Raw genomic sequence first — 18,291 nt, 5'->3', positions numbered from 1 at the left:
TCTGAGAATCCAATTCATGACCTTGTGCTTGCAAGACAAATGCTTTAACCAGTTGAGCCATCCCCACCCCCAGCCCTGTTCTTGGTGGTCTTTTGGTTTGGTTTGATTTCATTGATTTTTTTGTTTGTTTGTTTTTTTGTTTTGTTTTGTTTTGTTTTGTTTTAGATGAAGTTTTGCCATGTAAACTTACCATATAAATCAGATTGGCATCAAACTTGTGGCAATCCTCCTGAGAGCTGAGATTACAAGTGTGGGCCACCATGCCTGGCTGTGTGTGGCCTTTTCTACAGAAGTCTTGCTAATATAGACCGGGAGCTCTGGGAGTCTAAGCCAACAGTTGTCAGAGCTAAGCCCCATTAGTGTGGTCCGAGACCATGGGAGAATCTGGAGTTGCATGTCCACCAATCACTATGTCTAAAGAAACTACAATTAAATAAAAACTCAGGGTCTTCTATCAAGCTAGCCATATTCAAATATTCACTAGCCCCTTGTGGCAAGAAGGGCTCTTATACTGGACAGCATAGAATTATAAAATATTTCCGTTAGCACAGAAAGTCCTATTGGATATCACTGGACTAACGAATAACCCTTACTGCCTCCTTGTTAGGAGATACATAGTCCGTTGAAGCATTACAGAGGGTAACTTTAAGCTCCATCAGTCATTTGCTCTGTGACCTTGAACTAGTTACTTCGCTTCTCTTATGCCTTCAAGGACAATCATACATCCATCTTATCAGGTTGCTATGGGGATTCAATGAGAATACATGTCAAAACACTTAGAATTCCACCTTGTCCTCAGTAAGTGTTTTTATTTAAGCCCTCAGTTAGATGGATGCTATTATGATCCTCACTTGCAGAGATGCAAACTGAAATCAGAAAGCTGGAAAAACGTAGCCAAAGTCACACAATAATAAAGTGGCCAAGTTGGCTTTGAATTCCAAACCCCATGACTTTGTAGACGACTTGAGGGATGAGCATGGGTCTGCTCCAAGGCCCAGGAAAAGGAACTTGGTTTTGTTCCATAGCTCCCTGGGCCAGGCGGATACCTGGAAACCCTGCTGGGAGCTCGGAGCACTTGACTGACAGACATGGTGTCCCCAACAGCATCCACTTCTACCCTGCTATCAGCTGGCATCCATCAGAAAACCTCCTCCTCCCCGTCACCCTGGATGAGATTCTGGACCCAGAGCTCTGTGCAAATAGAACATGAATTCTGCTGACAGGGTAATAATAAGGCCCCTAAATCAGCGCCTGAACTTTCTGCTTTACATATATTACTCAAATTACATGTCAGGGATTAATACACATTATAAACCAGTTGTGCTGCTGACATATTTCTCTCAGAATGTCTCTCTCGGGTGCCTCCTAGACCTGCTAGTGGTGTTAATCACAGGGTCTCCCCACCCTGCTTAGGCCTGGGTGGGGCAGCCCAGATAACAGGAGTGCTAGAGAGTGTTACAGGAGAAGGAGAACAGTGGTGGGCCCAAAGCTGGTGTGCCAGCCTTGGATCAGGCCAGCTTGGTTGCGTTCCAAAACCACTCCCATATTTTTTTTCTGCTGCACAAGCCATAGGTTTCAAACTGAGATCCAATCACTTCTTGTCCTGTGGCTCCAATCCAGTGCAGGCTGAGGTCTTCAGTACTTGGCTAGGGTCAGGCTCGGAAGTCTGCATTCATAGGGGGCCTCAGAGGCTAATGGTGGCCTATTCTGACGCCATTCTCTCTTTGTCTCCAATTAACAGAAACCTGATACTGTTTGGGTCTGTCATGTAACGATCTAAAGAGATCCCATTCTCATTTCCTTTGTGACTAGGTATTGATGTGGGAAGCAGCTCTGGCCGGTGAGATGGAAAAAGAAATATGCTGGAATTTCTGGGAAACCTTCGCGTCAGAATCACGTCTTACCACATTCTTTTCTCCCTGTCTAGAACATAATCATGATGGTCATAGTTGTAGCTATCCTGCAACCAATAAGGCAAAGTCTTCCATGTTAAGAAAAGACGAGGGAAGCCTGAGATCCTGTAGATAAACTTAATCTGTGTCCAAACCCTGGTCTTCATACCTCTGGACATGCAGAAGTAAGATGAGTCTGAGCCCTCTCTTTGCTTTTTTATTTTTTTTTTCGAGGCAGGGTTTCTCTGTGTAACCCTGGCTCTCCTGGAACTCACTCTGTAGACCAGGCTGGCCTCGAACGCAGAAATCCGCCTGCCTCTGCCTCCCAAGTGCTGGGATTAAAGGCATGCACCACCACTGCCTGGCATCTAAGCCCCTCTTAAGCTGGCAGTTACTGGGGCTCATTGACATCCTGAAGCCTTGCTCCCAGTGCACCTGGCATTCACAGAGAAGCAACTGTTGGGGCATGACCGCAGTTCTTACCTCTCTTCTCTGCAGTATGCCTTGGACCACACTCCTGAGTTGGGGAATGTCTACCACACTCTATGCTGGCTAGGCAGGGGGCGTGGCTATCGCTTCCTGTGCTGATGAAATGGACCCAACCTAACCAGGCTGTTGCCTGACAATTTAAAGTGAACCTAGAGACCCACATGAAGAAACACAAACTGACCTCTGCAGCCTGTTCTGACTTCAGTATGGTGTGTGCATAGCTTTTTGTAAAGCTTTCTATAAAGATCCGAGTTTCTGGCTTTGCTTGAAATAGTGTACGAAGCCTGGCATCACTGAGATCACAGTCCACTTGGCAGTAAATGGATGTTGCTGAGCAGTGGCTTCCCCCATGAGACAGATGTGGCTCTCACACTCTCTCTAGCTCCCACCTTGTGCCAGTGTGTTTGTGTACACGGCTCGCCAGCACTTGTCCCTGATGCTTGCCTGACTCCTGCTGGTATTTGAGTTGATGTTGCCTGTTCTAAGTAGGCTCCATAAGGCCTTTGAATCATGATGATGGTGATGATAATGGTGTGTATAAAGATAATAGAAGCTGTTATTGATGGTTACGAGGAGCCAGGCTGCTTAGTGAGGGCTCCACCCACAAGTTTCCTTACCCAGTCCTCAAAACAAGATCTCTCCCACTGGACAAATAAGGAGATGAGAGTTCACTGAGGTGCAGTAACTTGAATTCCAACTTCACAGTTAGAAAGCTTTTCAGACGGGATTTAGATCCATTAGAGTGGATGCCTCCTAATTCAGTGTGCACAGCCTTCCTGTGAATAAAGACTTATCTGTTCAGGTGGAGCAGACATGCAGGATGGTGGACTCAGGGGGCATTCAGCCTGGGGTAAATGAGACCCTGTCCCCAATGCACAGCTGGAAAATAACAGTACAGGTACATAGAGGAGACAGGTACAGAGGGAAAACTGAGGAAGGACCAGAGAGGGAGGCAGGGATGAAGCCTGACTATAGTACACATCTAGGGTAGGAAACCTCCTCCAGCTGGGACTCATAAATGCAAGTGATAAGCTGACTTGAATCTAAGCAGAATAGGAAACTACAGAGTTTGAACCTGCTAGGAGGCAAAGGAATTTGAGCCTGGATACTGATGGCAGAAACACAGGGACCCGTGACCTAGGATGCTAGAATCCTCATCAGGCCTCTGTAAGGGTTCCTCAGAGCTGATCTTAAGGAACAGTCACTGTTCCTACTGCCTGGCTTATCCCTAGAGACAGGGACCACCTCCTCAATATCCCTGTGTCTTTGTGTCTCTGATTCTAAGTCTAGTTAGTGCCTCTGGTTGACAGAGCTTGGGTCATATATCCAAAACCTAGCTGCAAGGGAGGCCAGCACATACACATTCTACATGGGAGCAAGCTCTAATTTCCACCAAGACTGGGAGGAATGTCTCCAGACAAGAGGATGAGAATCGAAAGGTGTGTATCAAGGAGGAACAATAATCCCTGAAAATTCACAGGTGCCCTTTTCAAGACACTGGCTCACGTGGTTGCTACTGAGTCTCCTCAGGAAGGAGATGATGCTGGAATGGAGCCATCAAGGCACATGTTAAGGTGGAGGAAGGATTTAGGGAATCCATCAGTGCTGTGAAGCCACCCAAGAGGTTGCAACATTTGAGGGAAGGAGGAAGACTACAGGGCCAAGACAAAATGATGCTTATGGAGCTATGAAAATAACTGACAAGGAAGAAGAGCCTCTTCCAGGAAATAAACCTCATTTCTCCATTTCACTCCTTCTTAGACCCCACAAGTCTTCCTCAGGACAACAAAAAGTCAGAGAGCAAGAATCCTAGTGACATCTCCCATAAAGGTAAGTCCCTGGGCATGGTGCTACCTGGTGCAGAGGCTGAGAGCAGTGATCAAGAGCTAAGCAGATGGGTAGGATCTAATCACTCAAGCACTCCAGATGGGATTGTCCGAGTTGTTCCTGGCCCAGGCATGTGAGTTCTCTTGATCACCCCCACACCACTGTCCTAGCTTCCTTCTGTTGCTCTGATAAGATGCTTCGAGCAAAATCAACTTAGAGGGGAAAGGGCTTATTTGTCTTACAAATTTGTCTTACAGTTTTGGGTCACAGTCTGTTACTGTGAAGGGCAGTCAGAACAAAGCCCCAAGCCTTTGGAGTAAGGAAACCTGGCGGAGCTTTGCTCCTTGGCTTACTCCCAGGCTCGTGTTTAACCAGCTTCTGTTCATATAGCCCAGTCCCACCTGTGGAGGGGACCCGACATCAGGCTGGACTCTACTACATCAACCAACAGTCAAGACATTCCCCCATAGACATGCCCATAGGCTAGTCTGAGCTAGGCCATTCTTCAATGGAGAGCCCCCTCTCAGATGACTCTGGGCCGTGTCAAGTTGACAGTTAAACCCCTCACTGGCTCCTTCTCCTGAAATCACCTCTTTGTCTTGCCCTCACAGTTTGACCCTCTGACAGACTCCATGTGAAGTTCAAAGCCTGGTCTTTCCAAAGCGCTGGGCCTTTTCTATGTTCACAAGGATTCCGTGTTTTTGGAATATTTGTCTCTCTCACAGGTTGGTCTATTTGCCCTCTCACAGGCTAATCTGTCAGTCAAACTCCTTACCAGCTTGCCCCAGGCCCTGTGGGGTGAGCCTGGCCCCAATCTTGATTTTTTTTTTTTTTTTTTTTGAGACAGGGTTTCTCTGGATAGCCCTGGCTGTCCTGGAACTCACTTTGTAGACCAGGCTGGCCTCGAACTCAGAAATCCACCTACCTCTGCCTCCCGAGTGCTGGGATTAAAGCGCGTGCGCCACCACACCCGGCTCTCTATGACTTCTTAACCTGGCTTGAAACTATTCTTGCCTCTTGTTGTCTAGGTCCCACATGGGAGAAGCAGAGCTGATCCTCATCCTTTAAAGGTCTAAGTGATTCTGGAAAAAAAAAAAAAGAGCAATGGAATCGTGATGACAGAGTTCAGAGTACCACAGACTGTGTCCCAGCAAACCAAGGCCTACAACCCATCCTCAACAAAACAAACAATATCACATTAACAGTAAAGCTTGGGGGTGGGAAGAGAGATGTATTTCATGGAGCCACAAAAGGAAGAGGGACAAAGAGATCCAATGATCCCAAAAGAATTCATTTTCAGGGCCCTGAAGTGAATGTAATGTTTAAGTTAAGGTCAGAATTATGGGTTTCTCTGTGTAGCTTCTGATGTCCTGGAACTTTCTATGTAGACCAGGCTGGCCTCGAACTCACAGAGATCCATCCATTTAGGAGCTTCTGCTCCCAAGTGCTGAGATTAAAGGCATGCACCACTCTGCTGCCTAGCTCTGTTGCTTTAAATTATGCTGTATGGCTGGGGAGGATCATATGCCCATGTGAGAAGAGGTGTAAGGAGCTCGGAGGAGGGGACCAGATACCCTGGAGCTGTGAAGCAATAGACATGGGCACTGGGAACAGAACTTGGGTCTTCTGAAAAAAGCAACAAGCTCTTTTTTTTTTTTTTAAGAATATTTGTTTTATCTTATGTGTATTTGCTATTTTGTGTGAATGAGCGTTTTGCTGGCTTGTGTGTGTGCGTGCACACAACATGTATGTCCAGTGCCCATAGAGATCCGAAGATCCTCTACAACTGGAGTTATGAATGCTTGTGAGCCACCATGTAGGTTTGAGCCCCAGTCTTCTGGAAGAATAGCAGTGCTCTTAACTGCTGAGCCATCTCTCCAGCTCATCATACTATTCCTTGAGTCTAAACTGGCCTTGAGACTTGATCTGGCCACCAGAAGGAGGCAGAAGCCACTACTCTGCCAGTCTGTGCCTGAGCCACCAGAAGCTCTGCATGATTCTGATCTTAGAGCCCTGCTGCTAACTAGAAAGCAAGCCCAGGCTAGTCTGCAGAGCATGAAAGTCCCAGTAATTCCGCTTCTAGAAATTTAGAAAGGAAACTCTTGCATGTGTGTCCAGAAAATACATACAAGAATATTTGCTTTTTGCTGCATTGTCTGTCACAGAGGAAAATTTGTAAAAAGCATTAACTGTCTACAAACGAGCTTTGCATAGACAAATTTATAAATATTCATGTGATGAACTGCTACATAACAGTTAATATGAATGAACTGTATATATCTGTGTCTACATATATCATCAAAATAGCTCTCAAGTACACATTATTGCATTAAAAGCCTGTTGTAGAAAATAAAATACGATTCTATTATGTGCATCTTAAAGCCATGCAAGACAGGCATATATGATACATTACATGTGTGAAAAGAAAGGTAGATACCAAATTCCTGTGGGTTTCTCTATGGAGGTGGGTATGTACAAGAGATTTCACTTTATATCCTATCAGATATTGTTTTTAATCAGAAGAAAACATTGTAAAATGGTAACACCAAGTGTAGAGGGCACAGACATTTATTAGATTATTCTCTGTTCTCGTCTGTATTTAAAACTTTTACCAACTGAGAAAAAAAAAATCTAATTATACCCATGAGCGCGTTTTGTGATTCGAAACTGACTCTATGTGTGGCTGAGTTTCACATCTGTGTCACTGACATTCATAACAGAACCAGGGCCCTGGGAGGCACATTTTACAGAGCAGGAGTCCCCTGGGGGCTCCCAGCACCTGAGGAAGGACCTGTGGACCTATAGGCCAAGTCTCTCAACCTGAGCCTATCTGACAAGAGCCACCAGATGGGGGACATCTGGGTTACATGTGTAATTGCATCAGGCAACAACACTGCACTGAGCTGGTCTCATAAAGTGACTGGTAGAGAAAAAAAATCAACTGCCGTTCTACTTGCTGAGTTTCCTGGGTGCGTGATCAGGCTTGACGTAGATGGTTTTCTCTAAATGGGCCTTAATCCCACATATTTCAAAGAACCTGTCTGGAAATGAACATTTGTTGGTAAGAGGCAGATTTCGCGGGCGGAGGATGTAGCTCTGTGGGTAAAGTGCTTGCCTGGCGTGCACAATGCCATGGATGCCATCTCAAGCACAAACCTGGCTTAGTGGTATAGGCCTCAGCTTTTGAGAGGTGAAGGCCAGAGGATCAGAAGTTCAAGGTCATCTTTAGCTACGTAGCCATTTTAAGGCCAGCCTAATTGGCTTTAGACACTGTCTCAAAATACAGGCATACAGAGGGAGTGAAAGAGCACAAGAAAAAGAAAAATTTTAAATCAGCCCTAAGTCTGCTGTGATGGCACATACCTATAATTCTAGTGCAGGGGAGACAGGCAGAAGAATGGTGAGTTCCAGGCTAGCCTGGGCTATATAGCAAGACCCTATTTTTTTTTTAAAGACAATAAAAAAAAAAAACCAATCAAACAAAAACAAATTTAAAAAACAGCACTAAGAAAAGAAGTTTGGGGTACATTAGGAATGGAGAAAATTCACACCAAGCAAGATCATTGTTCTCAACAGGTTCCACTCTGTGCACCTGATTTGAAATCCCCTGGGTTCTCTCTTGTTGAGTTTCTCTCCAAAAGCCTCCAGCGTAGGGAATGATGCCACCCACACTGGTCTGGGTCTTCTCACATTAATTAACTTAAGGTAATCAAGACAACCCCTGATGGATACACCACCGGCCAGCCTGGTGTAGGCCATTCCTCACTGGGACACACTGTTCAAGTGATTCTAGATTATGTGAAGTTGACCATTAAAGCCATCACGGTAAAGTCCCTACTAGAGTCAAGCACAAGGACCCGAGTTTGATCCCCAGCACCCACATAAAAAGCCAGGCATGGTGGAGTGTCCTTGTAGTCATGATCACAATCACCAGTGCTGGGGAGGTATTGACAGACAGCTCCTCTGGCCAGCCAGTCTATCCAGCCTAGTTATTGAGACTCAGAAACCAGAGCCTCCAAAAGCCAAGTGGACAGCTCCTGAGGAATGACACCAGGTTGTCCTCTGGGCTCCCTATGCATCCTCTCCCCCCCCCCCCCGCCACACACACACAGACACACACACACTAACATAAAACACAGACAGCTGGGGGCTGGTGAGATGGCTCAGTGGGTAAGAGCACCCGACTGCTCTTCCGAAGGTCCGAAGTTCAAATCCCAGCAACCACATGGTGGCTCACAACCATCTGTAACATGATCTGACTCCCTCTTCTGGAGTGTCTGAAGACAGCTACAGTGTACTTACATATAATAAATAAATAAATCTTAAAAAAAAAAACACAGACAGCCAACTTGCGACACGTAAGGCTCTATAGGAACAGTGCTGAGCTATAGGAACAGTGCTGAGCTATCCTGCAGCTCTCAGGCATAACTGTTAGACACTTTTATTTTTCTCTGAGTAGCCCTGGCTGTCCTGGATCTCATTCTGTAGACAAGGCTGGCTCAAACTCAGAGATCCACCTGCCTCCGCCTCCCAAGAGCTGGGATTAAAGGTGTACGCCACTACACTCAGCTCTTATATTTATATAAATCCAAAAGTGATAAGAACAACAGAGGTGCCAAGATGGTGACTCTTGTTGTTGCTCTTCTTCTCCAGGAGAGGGCGCTATCATTTTGTAGCTCCAATGGTCTTTGAGTGGAGCTGGTGTAGGCTGTGGCCACATCTTTTTAGTCCCAGGTTTCAGCTTGTACTGTGAGAATCTTTGAAGGGAGTCTCTTTCGAAGTTCTGGGGCCACGTTTCCACCACACCCTTGTCGTGACACTTGTACCTTGCCTTCTTCACTAATAGTATAGATGGGTAAAGACTTAAGCAGAATCTATTTAAACATCTTTTATCTACTAAAAGAAACAAAAACAAAAGAATCTACCATCCTTTATTTCTTTTCTTTCTTCTCGTTTAGGTGATGGGGTATTTGTTCGCTGTTCTGAGACAAGGCCTCACTATCTTCCTACAACCTGGGATTCATCAACCAACCCAGGCTGGCTTCAAACTCACAGTGACCCTCAAGTCTTAACCTCTGGATGATGGGTGTGTGTTCCCAGGGCCAGCTATACACCACAGTGCTTTTGATTGGTTGCTTGCTCTGTATTTATTCACTTTGCATCCGGCTCTCTGCCCTTCTCCCGCAACCCCCCCCCCCCCATGCCCAGTTCTTTTTAATCCCTTTCTAGACTAAAAGTTGGGTCGGTTTCCTTCAGAAGGGATTGTGGGAATGGATGAAGTCCTGAGTGACAGTGTCTTATTGACATAGGCACACACACGTCAGGGGGCTCAGTGCCTCAGACCATGAGAATGGTAACTTCTTCCCATGGTCAGTGTGAGGATGTTGACAGAAAGTGTCTGCCTACCTGGCAGGTTTCTCCTTAGATGATTACAGCCTGAGACAGCTCCCTTACAGAAACTACCTACACAGATCAGCTAAATCTGCCTCCGTGTGCAGCTGTATACAATAAACCCACCTACTCTCAGCTGCATGTAATATATGTGCTGAGTTTCCCAGCTGCTGATGTATCGCCATCAGAGGGTGTGGCCCAGGGTGGGGAGGTGGTTCCAGAGGTTAGAAGCACAAGCTGCTTTTCTAGAGGTCCTGAGTTCAATTCCCACCACCCACCTGGCAACTCACACCCATCTATGAGATCTGATGCCCTGTTCTGATGTGCAGGCATACCTGCAGACAGAATACTATATACATGATAAATAAATAAATATTTTTTAAGTGCATGGTCCACTCAATCCCAGCTTTTCTCTGTCTGTGTGTCTGTCCTTCACACCCTAACCACCCCAGTCAGGTTGCAAGGACCCAACTATGTAGGTCATGGCAAGAGACAGGGATAGATGTTTTAGAATTAAAGAAAAATATAAAGTATGAAACAACAAAATATATTTTATCCTGTCAAATCTTGGCATGTTTTCTTCAGGTATTTAGAAAACGAATGCTATTATGTGGGCAAAGAGATAGCACCCTTTTATGAAGGATCCTGTAATGTAGAGAAGAGGAGGGTGGGGGAAGAGATCACACCAGACACCAGGATCCAGACCTCATAACAAAGAACCAGCATGGTGAACACGGCTCTATGCCAATAGAAAGCTAGCAGAACACTTGATCAAGGTGGTATATTATAATCTTAATGGAAAGTTTGGGGTTTGCATATTTTGTTATCATTTACTAGGAAAAAAGGGAACTGAGGAAACTAAGTTGAAATTCAAATAAATAGTTGCATACTTCAAAAGACAGTTTTTTATAGTAGCTATCTTACATTTGTGAATTGAGGTGGCAGTGCCATTGACCTTGTGGTTAGTTTTTATGTTACACTTTGGTCTGCTCATTTAGAAACCACAACAGTAGACTTCCCTCTCCTTTTATCACCCAATTTTCTGTTCATGTATTCTCTTGCGCTCTCTCTTTGGTTTTCTGAGAGAGTTTCTCTGTATAGCTCTGGCTGTCCTGGAACTCACTTTGTAGACCAGGCTGGCCTCAAACTCAGAAATCCACTGCCTCTGCCTCCTGAGTGCTGGGATGAAAGGCATGCCCTACCACGTTGAAATAGATTCTTACAGGTATATATTTACACACCTCTCTCCCCTTTTGCAGGCTCTTCCTGCGGCAGCATAGGCAGCATATACATTTTCACTTTAGTGAGGTCCTGTTCCTGGAGACAATTGGTAATGTTACACTTACAAGACTTGCCTAACACAGAGATTTTTCACCTGTTTTTTTTTTCTTCTTCTAAGAATGTAACAGTTTTAAGTCTTATCTCTAAGAGCTTGCTCCACCTTAAGTTGATTTTAATAGACATGGTGGGATAAACTCCGTTTCTTTGCCCGCTCTCTAGACACTGCTGAAATTGTTCTTCTCTCATGGAATGTTCTGGCATTCTCATGGTAGATTATGTCTCAGTGTGAGATATTTTTAGTTAAAGTCTCCAGGAATACCATGTTTATCTATATTTGGGTTTGTACTTTGTTTTATTCAGAGAACTCTCCTTGCTTTATCATTTTGATATGTCTTCCCTTGTTGTAGTCTCTGATTCCCCGGTGTCAATTGTCTTTACATTGAATCTCTGCTTCCCGTGCTTGTTAGGCTGATGATGTTGTTGTTGTTGTTTTGAGTCAGGGTCTCTCTGTGTAGCCCTGGCTGTCCTGGAACTCACCATGTAGACCAGGCTAGCCTTGAACTTACAGAGATCTGCCTGTCTCTGCCTCCTGAGTGCTAGGATTAAAGGCGTGCGCCACCATCACCATGACCAGCTATGCTTTTCCCCCCAACCAAATGTATCATGTGTGTGTATCATGTGTGTGTGTGAACAATTTACAGGAGTCAGTTTTCTCTTTCTGCCATGGACCACAGCATCACACTTGGGTGGAGGCAGGCTTGGTAGCAGGCACCTTCAGGGACTGAGCCTTCAGACAGCCTCTCTGGTTCTTAGCTCATTTTCCTTCCCTCTGAGCTCACCACAGTCCTTCATTTGAGTCCTTCCTAGAGAGTCCTTCCTTTGTGTTAGTATTTCTGTTTTTCAGAAGTGTGTCCTCTGTGGTCTTAATTTATTAGTCATAACAAGCATAATTAGCAATTTGGGCTTTCAATTGGCCTCCTAGGGTCCTATCTAACTGATTTTGTCATCTTACCATATGGGCTTTTTTTTTTTTTTTTGAAAAATAAAATGAAGGGACTGGAGAGACAGCCTAGTAGTGGTGCCTTGAATGTGTGCTGTCCTTGGTTTAATGCCTAACCCTGAAAAAAAAAATTACTTAATTAGACTTCATTATACTTTTATCATGTTTTTGAAATGTAAAAGCAATTTCCATCTGTCTTTTTAATTAATTATGTTTTCTTCCCACATAAGGTCTGTGGTTGTACCACTTCTGATTGCGTGAGTGTGTGGGAGTGGGTGTTCTAGTAAACTTGACACAGCCTAGAGTCACCTGAGAAGGGAGTCTCAATTGAAGAACTACCTAGATAAGATTGGCCTATGGACTTGTCAGTCGGGGATTACCTTGGAGTACCCAGCCCACTACAGGCATCTCCCTTCCCTGGGAAGATGGTCCTAGAAGAAAGCTAGCTGAGCATGAACCTGTGAGTCGACAAGCAATGTTCCTCTGTGGTTTCTGCTTCAAGGCCCTGCCCTGACTTTCATCAATGATGAACTGTAGCCTGTGAGCTGAAGTAAGCCTTCTGTGACCTAAGTTGCTTTCCATAATATTTGTCCCAGCAACTGAATGAGACCAGAGCAACAGCCACATTTGCACACACGTGTGCACACACACTGAAGGAACAAGAGAGTATGCTAACTTTTTGTCCCTTGCTCACGTGTTCATGACTTTATATATTCCATTTTCTCCGCATCACCCGGAACCCCTATCCCTCGGTAATTGAGATCAGTTTGCTTCCCCCCTTGGAACAGAAGTGAAAGAGTTGCCTTGGGTGTCTTTTCTTCCCTTTGTCAATTCAAGGACATTATGTGGGCGGGGCCAAGCTCCGTGGCAGCTGAGTCCTGGCTTTCTCAGTGAACCCAGCCTCTGCTCTCTCTCCTCGGCTCTGCTCAGTGTTCTGGTCCAAGGTTTCCTCCCCAGGCAGCTGTGTGTTTTATTTCTGTGGGGTGGACAGCTTTGGTCTTTGAATGATTTCATGTTTGCTTTCCTGGAACTTTCAGTTCCATCAGCAAGGTACGACAATATTGTTCACTTTCCTTCATGGATTCACCTCAGTAATGAGTTCTTTCTTGCTTTTCTTTTGGGAACAGAGTCTCATCATCTAGCCTAGGCATCTGTAGCCTCAAACTTTACTGCTACTATTATTATTGTTGTTGTTGTTGTTACTATTATATGTTTGCCTTTTGGTTATTGAGACAGAATCTCACTCTAGCTTTGGCTGGTCTGAAACTCACTATTTAGACCAAGCTGGCCTGGAACTCACAGAGATCCATCTGCCTCTGCCTCTATAGTGCTAATATTAAAAGTGTTAGCTACTGTGCCCAGCAGGCCACAGACTTAGGATCCGCTTTACATGGCTCTGGGGATCAAACTCATGTCTTCAGGCTTGTAAGTCAGGTAACTTTACCTACTTAGCAATCTCACTGGCCCTCCATATTTATTTTATCTGTGCTTTGTTTGTTATTGTTATAGGCAAATGCCAGAGGCTGTGCACACTCATGCAGGTGTTCACACTCATGCAGATGTTCACACTCATGCAGATGTTCACACTCATGCAGATGTGCACACTCATGCAGGTGTTCACACTCGGGCAGATGTTCACACTCAGGCAGATGTTCACACTCATGAAGGTGTTCACACTCATGCAGATGTGCACACTCAGGCAGATGTACAGCAGCCAGGATGAAGGGCATCCTATTCTATTACTCTACATTGTACTTAGCGATGGTGCAGAGGAACTATCAAACTAGACTACCTGTGGGTAGAAGGAAAGGGTTACTGGAGACCAAACTGCCAAGGCCATCTCTGGAGGGGGAGGTGGCAGAAAAGCAAGTAGATTTTATATGATGTTCATCAGGGGACACAGTGGACACACTGAGTCAACACAGGCTGTTGGGACTGAGCTGGAAGTAGGTGCCCTTCTCCAAAGTAGGTGATCTTTGGGGGAAGGTTAACAGAGGTTCCTAGAAATCAGGAACCCACTCTAACAAATCTGCCTTTCTGGCAAACAGAAACCTAGTGGCAAGCCTTCTGTTTTCTGCACCCAAGTCCTTCTATTTAGGACAATGTCATCAGCAGTGCTATGTGGGGCTTTGGACCTAACTACTCCTTTGAGACAAGGTCTCTCACCACTAGATTGGTGGCCAACAAACTCCAGTGATCATGTTATCATGGCATGAGTGTTGGCCCTCTGGAAGAACAGTAACTGCTCTTAGCCACCGAGCCACCTCTTCAGCCCCTAAAGAATTTTAAGTTATATATGTGACTTGAATTTGTAGTTCATTTCATATTCCTATTTATTCTATATATTGCTAGTAATATATAATTAGCCATTGATATATGCAGAGGCTTGGTTCCAGGACATGCACACATATATGTGTACACCTGTCAGATTCTAAAATCAAAAGATTTTCAAGTCCTATACATAAAACAATAGGCTAGGGATGTAGCTCAGGAGTTTCCAGCTTGCCTGGTATGTGCAAGGCCCTGGGATCTATGCTCAGCATAAAAAATGAAAAACTGCTGCAGGTTTTGTATATTACCCACACACATCCTCTCATACACTCACACAGCTTAAGAACATTAGGTGGCTCCCACTGCCTCATACTGTGTAAATGCTATGTAAATATTTTTGAGACTATTGTTTAGGGAATCATGAGAAGAAAAAAAAAGTCTATACATGTTCAATATAAACATGGTGAGGCTAATGAAATATTTTATATTCCTAGTTGGTTGAATCCATAGCTACTGAACCCACAGATCCAGGCAGCTGACTGTATTTTGTATTGCTGGTCTTAACCTGGTTTTCAGGAGCTGAAAAGGTCTGGTGCCTGTCCTGGTGCTACACAGGGTTGATGGTTGTATGTCTTAGATGCCCATCCCAAGGGGAGGGTGACTTATTAGTAACTATTCTATAAAGACGGAAACTCACAGGTTGCTGGTTTGCTGGGCAAGTTAAATCTCAAGGAGGATGGTTAAGTCTGTACCCACCAGTTCAACGTATTGATTGACGTCATGACCCCCTGCATTCCTACCTCCTCCCAACCTCACCAAACATAACTCAATTTGGCACGGAGCCCTGAGGCCCTGATACCTAGCAGCTGGGTCTGCAGCTCCACTCCGCCACAGCCTGTTTTCAAGCAGTAATTTATTCTCTGAGTTGGCTCTTCCCCAGTCTCTGCAAAGGGCCTGCCAAATTGCATCTCCAGATGAGGCCAGCCCCATACCCCTTTTCTTTCCTTTCTGTCATTTTAGAGTTTGTAAGGAATGTAAAATTCTCTTTTCTTGATGAAAGTGTGAATGAGTGATGCCCACCAAAAAAATATCAACGTGGAGGAGCCTGAGCCGTTTAAACAGAGGAAACCTCAGATATCCATTCCCGATCACACTCCGGGCCACCCAGAGGGAGGCATTCATTGTGAAATTCAATTACCAGACTTCGTTCAGCTGCTCCCTGGAAGACCAATTAATTTCCCCCTACTCTGCCCGCAGAGCCTCTTTATAAAGCTGCAATTAGGAGGCTTCCAAAAGCAAAACCTGTGTTACCTTACAGGTAAATATAATGAACAGGAAATCGATTCTTATTCTTACCGTTGGAGAGGCGTCAAGACCCAGGAAGCAGCTTACGCCAGTGTGGCCCCGCCCCCAGGTCTCTCCATGCCTTAACCTCCTAGGTGAGCCAGGAAATTGTACACGGTTAGTACAATTCCTTCCTCCAGGTCAAAGGATTTCCTCAGAGCCAGATGCTGGCATGGTCCTAAACAGAGATTCTCTTCAGTGCCCAACCAGAAGTTGGAGACAAGGCCTAATGGCGTAATTAGCATTGAGGGCAGCTGCGAGGGAAAGGGATCGCCAGTGTGACGGGATATAGACATTCTGTCCGATTGCGGTGTCTGTGGATTCTTGTTTAATTCTATTTTACTGTATTGTGTTGTCATTTGATTATTACTTGTTTTACCGTGAAACCAGTCTCCTGAGGGAGAAGCTCAATGTATAAAATATGGAAACGGTGGAGGGCAGAGGCAGGAGGACCCCAAAGTAGCCAAAGGTCAAGCTCCACGGTCAGTGACATACATTGCAGAAAGGGAACAGGGTAGACAGGAATCTGGGTGTGGTGTCACACCTTTAATCCCAGCACACAAAAGGCAGAGGCAGGCAGAGCTATGTGAGTTTTAAGGCCAGCCTGGTCTACATAGCAGACAGCCAGGGCTACACAGTGATTCTCTGTCTCAAAAACCAAACCAACCAAACCAGAAAAACCATTCAAGGGGGCAAGAGAGATGGCTCAGGAGTTAAGAACAAGAACTGCGTTTGCAGAGGACCCAAATTCAGTTTGAGCATCCATGTCTGATGACTTGCAACTTCTGCCCCCTTCTGGCTGCCATATGCAACTGCACTCACATGCATGTATCCCACACACAGGCATACACACACCACATAACTAAAAATAAAAATAAATCAAAATACGACTTTTTTTTTTGAGATAGGTTTTCTTTGTGTAGCCCTCACTGACCTGGAACTCACTAAATAGACAAGGCTGGCCTTGAACTCAAACTCATAGAGATCCACCTGCCTCTGCCTCCCAAATGCTGGGATTAAAGATGTGTGCCACCACCACCCAGCAAAAATGAAAATAAATCTTGAAGAAAAAAATTAAACCAGACAAAACCAGGCCAGCTCTGGTTGAGACAGATAGGACACAGCTGTCCTGGCTGCTCAGAACAGCCTTCTGTCTATGTGAAAGCACAGGTCTCACTTCAAAGGGAGTAAGAGATCATTTATTGTGATGCCACGTATGAGTGGGCATGACCCAGGGACACAGGGTCAGATCAGCTGAAAGCCATATTCCAGCACAGTAATAGTTACATCAAGTTTTTATAGGAACAGCACAGAGAAAAATGATAAATCAAGACTTTTTTTTCAAATATATTGAGTGAGATCTCAGGGAGGCAGATTTCCAGCTAAGTGGGGAAGACTTAGATCCCTCTGAGGACACTCTTCCTATTGTTCTTTTGCCTGTGAGTATGTGTGTATATGTGAAAGTGTGTGCAAGAGAGAGAGTGTGTGGGGCTGGAGAGGTGGCTCAGCGGGTAAGAGCACTGACTGCTCTTCCGAAGGTCCTGAGTTCAATTCCCAGCAACCACATGGTGGCTCACAAACACCCGTGATGAGATCTGATGCCCTCTTCTGGTGCAGCTGAAGACAGCTACGGTGTACTTACATATAATAATAAATAAATAAATCTTTAAAAAAATAAATAAAAAAGAGAGAGAGTGTGTGTGAGAGAGTGTATAAATCCTCATATGCATGTGTGCATATGTGTAGGCAGGTGCTCATGGGTATGTAGGTCAGAGGTTTTCTTCAGTTGCCCTCCACCTCATTTGTTGACATGGGGTCTCTCACTTAACCTGGAGCTTGCTGATTCAGGTAGAGAGGCTTTCCAGCAAGCTTCCGGAACCTGTCTCCACCCTTCTTCAGTTCTGGAATTACAGACACCATACCCAGCAGCATGAGGAAGATGGAGGTAGGAGAATCAGTTTAAGGAAATTCTTCTCAGCTACATAGAGGGCTGGAGGCCAACACGGAATACACAAGATCCTGTCTCAAAAATAAATAGGGCTAGTAAGATGGCTCAAGGAGCAAAGGGGCTTGCTGTCAAACCAGACAAGACCTGAGTTCAATCCCTGGAACAAACATGGTGGGAGTTGTTCTGTGACCTCTACCCTTGTGCTGTGACTTGCACACATCCATACCCACCCGGACCCAAACAACAAAGCTGTAGAATGCCTTTCTCACTAGCTATCTGAGTAGGGAACGATTTCATTTTCACCTGTTAAATGCCCAACTCTGTAAACACAGCCACACATTGAGGGCAGTGGCATCCACCCTGTAAGGCTGTGAGACTTAAACAGGAAGTACTAGGCATACTGGTGGTACACAGTAGGCACACGATGAGTGGCCACTGCTATTACGATTTTCTGCTTCCATCTTCTCACACACTGATGAACAGCGCATGTTCTGACCCCTGTACCTGGATTCCTACTCCAGTTACCGTCAGTGTCAGGTCTATGGATTCAGGGGAAAGGCTGTCTTCCCAGACTCCAGCTCTAGTTTAAATCCGTGTTGGTTCTAGTCATTTTCTCATGGGCCCCGGGCAGCAGCTCCAGACCACAAGGATATCAGAGCCCTGTCTGTAGCCTGTTTCTGTTGCTCTTTGGGTGTAAACTATCCCTCAGAGGCACTTGTGTTCAAGGTTTAGCTTTTAGTTTGCATCCATTGGGAGGAAGTGAAATTTTCCACAGATGGGGAGATAGTGGGGAGTGGGGGTCTCTTAGGTCGTTGGATCCATGCCTTCCATGGACCTGGCAGGAATTC

The 18,291-nt window shown here is 45.2% G+C and overlaps 1 long non-coding RNA gene across 3 annotated transcripts in view; it reads right to left on the bottom strand.

The window, feature by feature from the left end:
* Window positions 1-15,757, bottom strand: part of Gm38598 — a 31,035-nt gene extending 15,278 nt beyond the window's left edge. For 2 of the 3 annotated variants that reach the window (XR_866879.2, XR_866880.2), the window contains exons 1-2: window positions 14,849-14,912; window positions 5,134-5,290 (exon numbers count right to left, since the gene is read on the bottom strand). This is a non-coding gene — a long non-coding RNA (predicted gene, 38598). Of the gene's footprint in view, window positions 1-5,133; window positions 5,291-14,848; window positions 14,913-15,507 lie in introns of those variants that run through there. The other variant, XR_866881.2, reaches the window with a different exon arrangement.
* Window positions 15,758-18,291: the final 2,534 nt, after the last annotated feature.

This window comes from Mus musculus, chromosome 2 (genome assembly GCF_000001635.26).
Source record: "Mus musculus strain C57BL/6J chromosome 2, GRCm38.p6 C57BL/6J".
NCBI lineage: Eukaryota > Metazoa > Chordata > Mammalia > Rodentia > Muridae > Mus > Mus musculus.
This window is presented reverse-complemented; position numbering and strand designations above follow the sequence as displayed.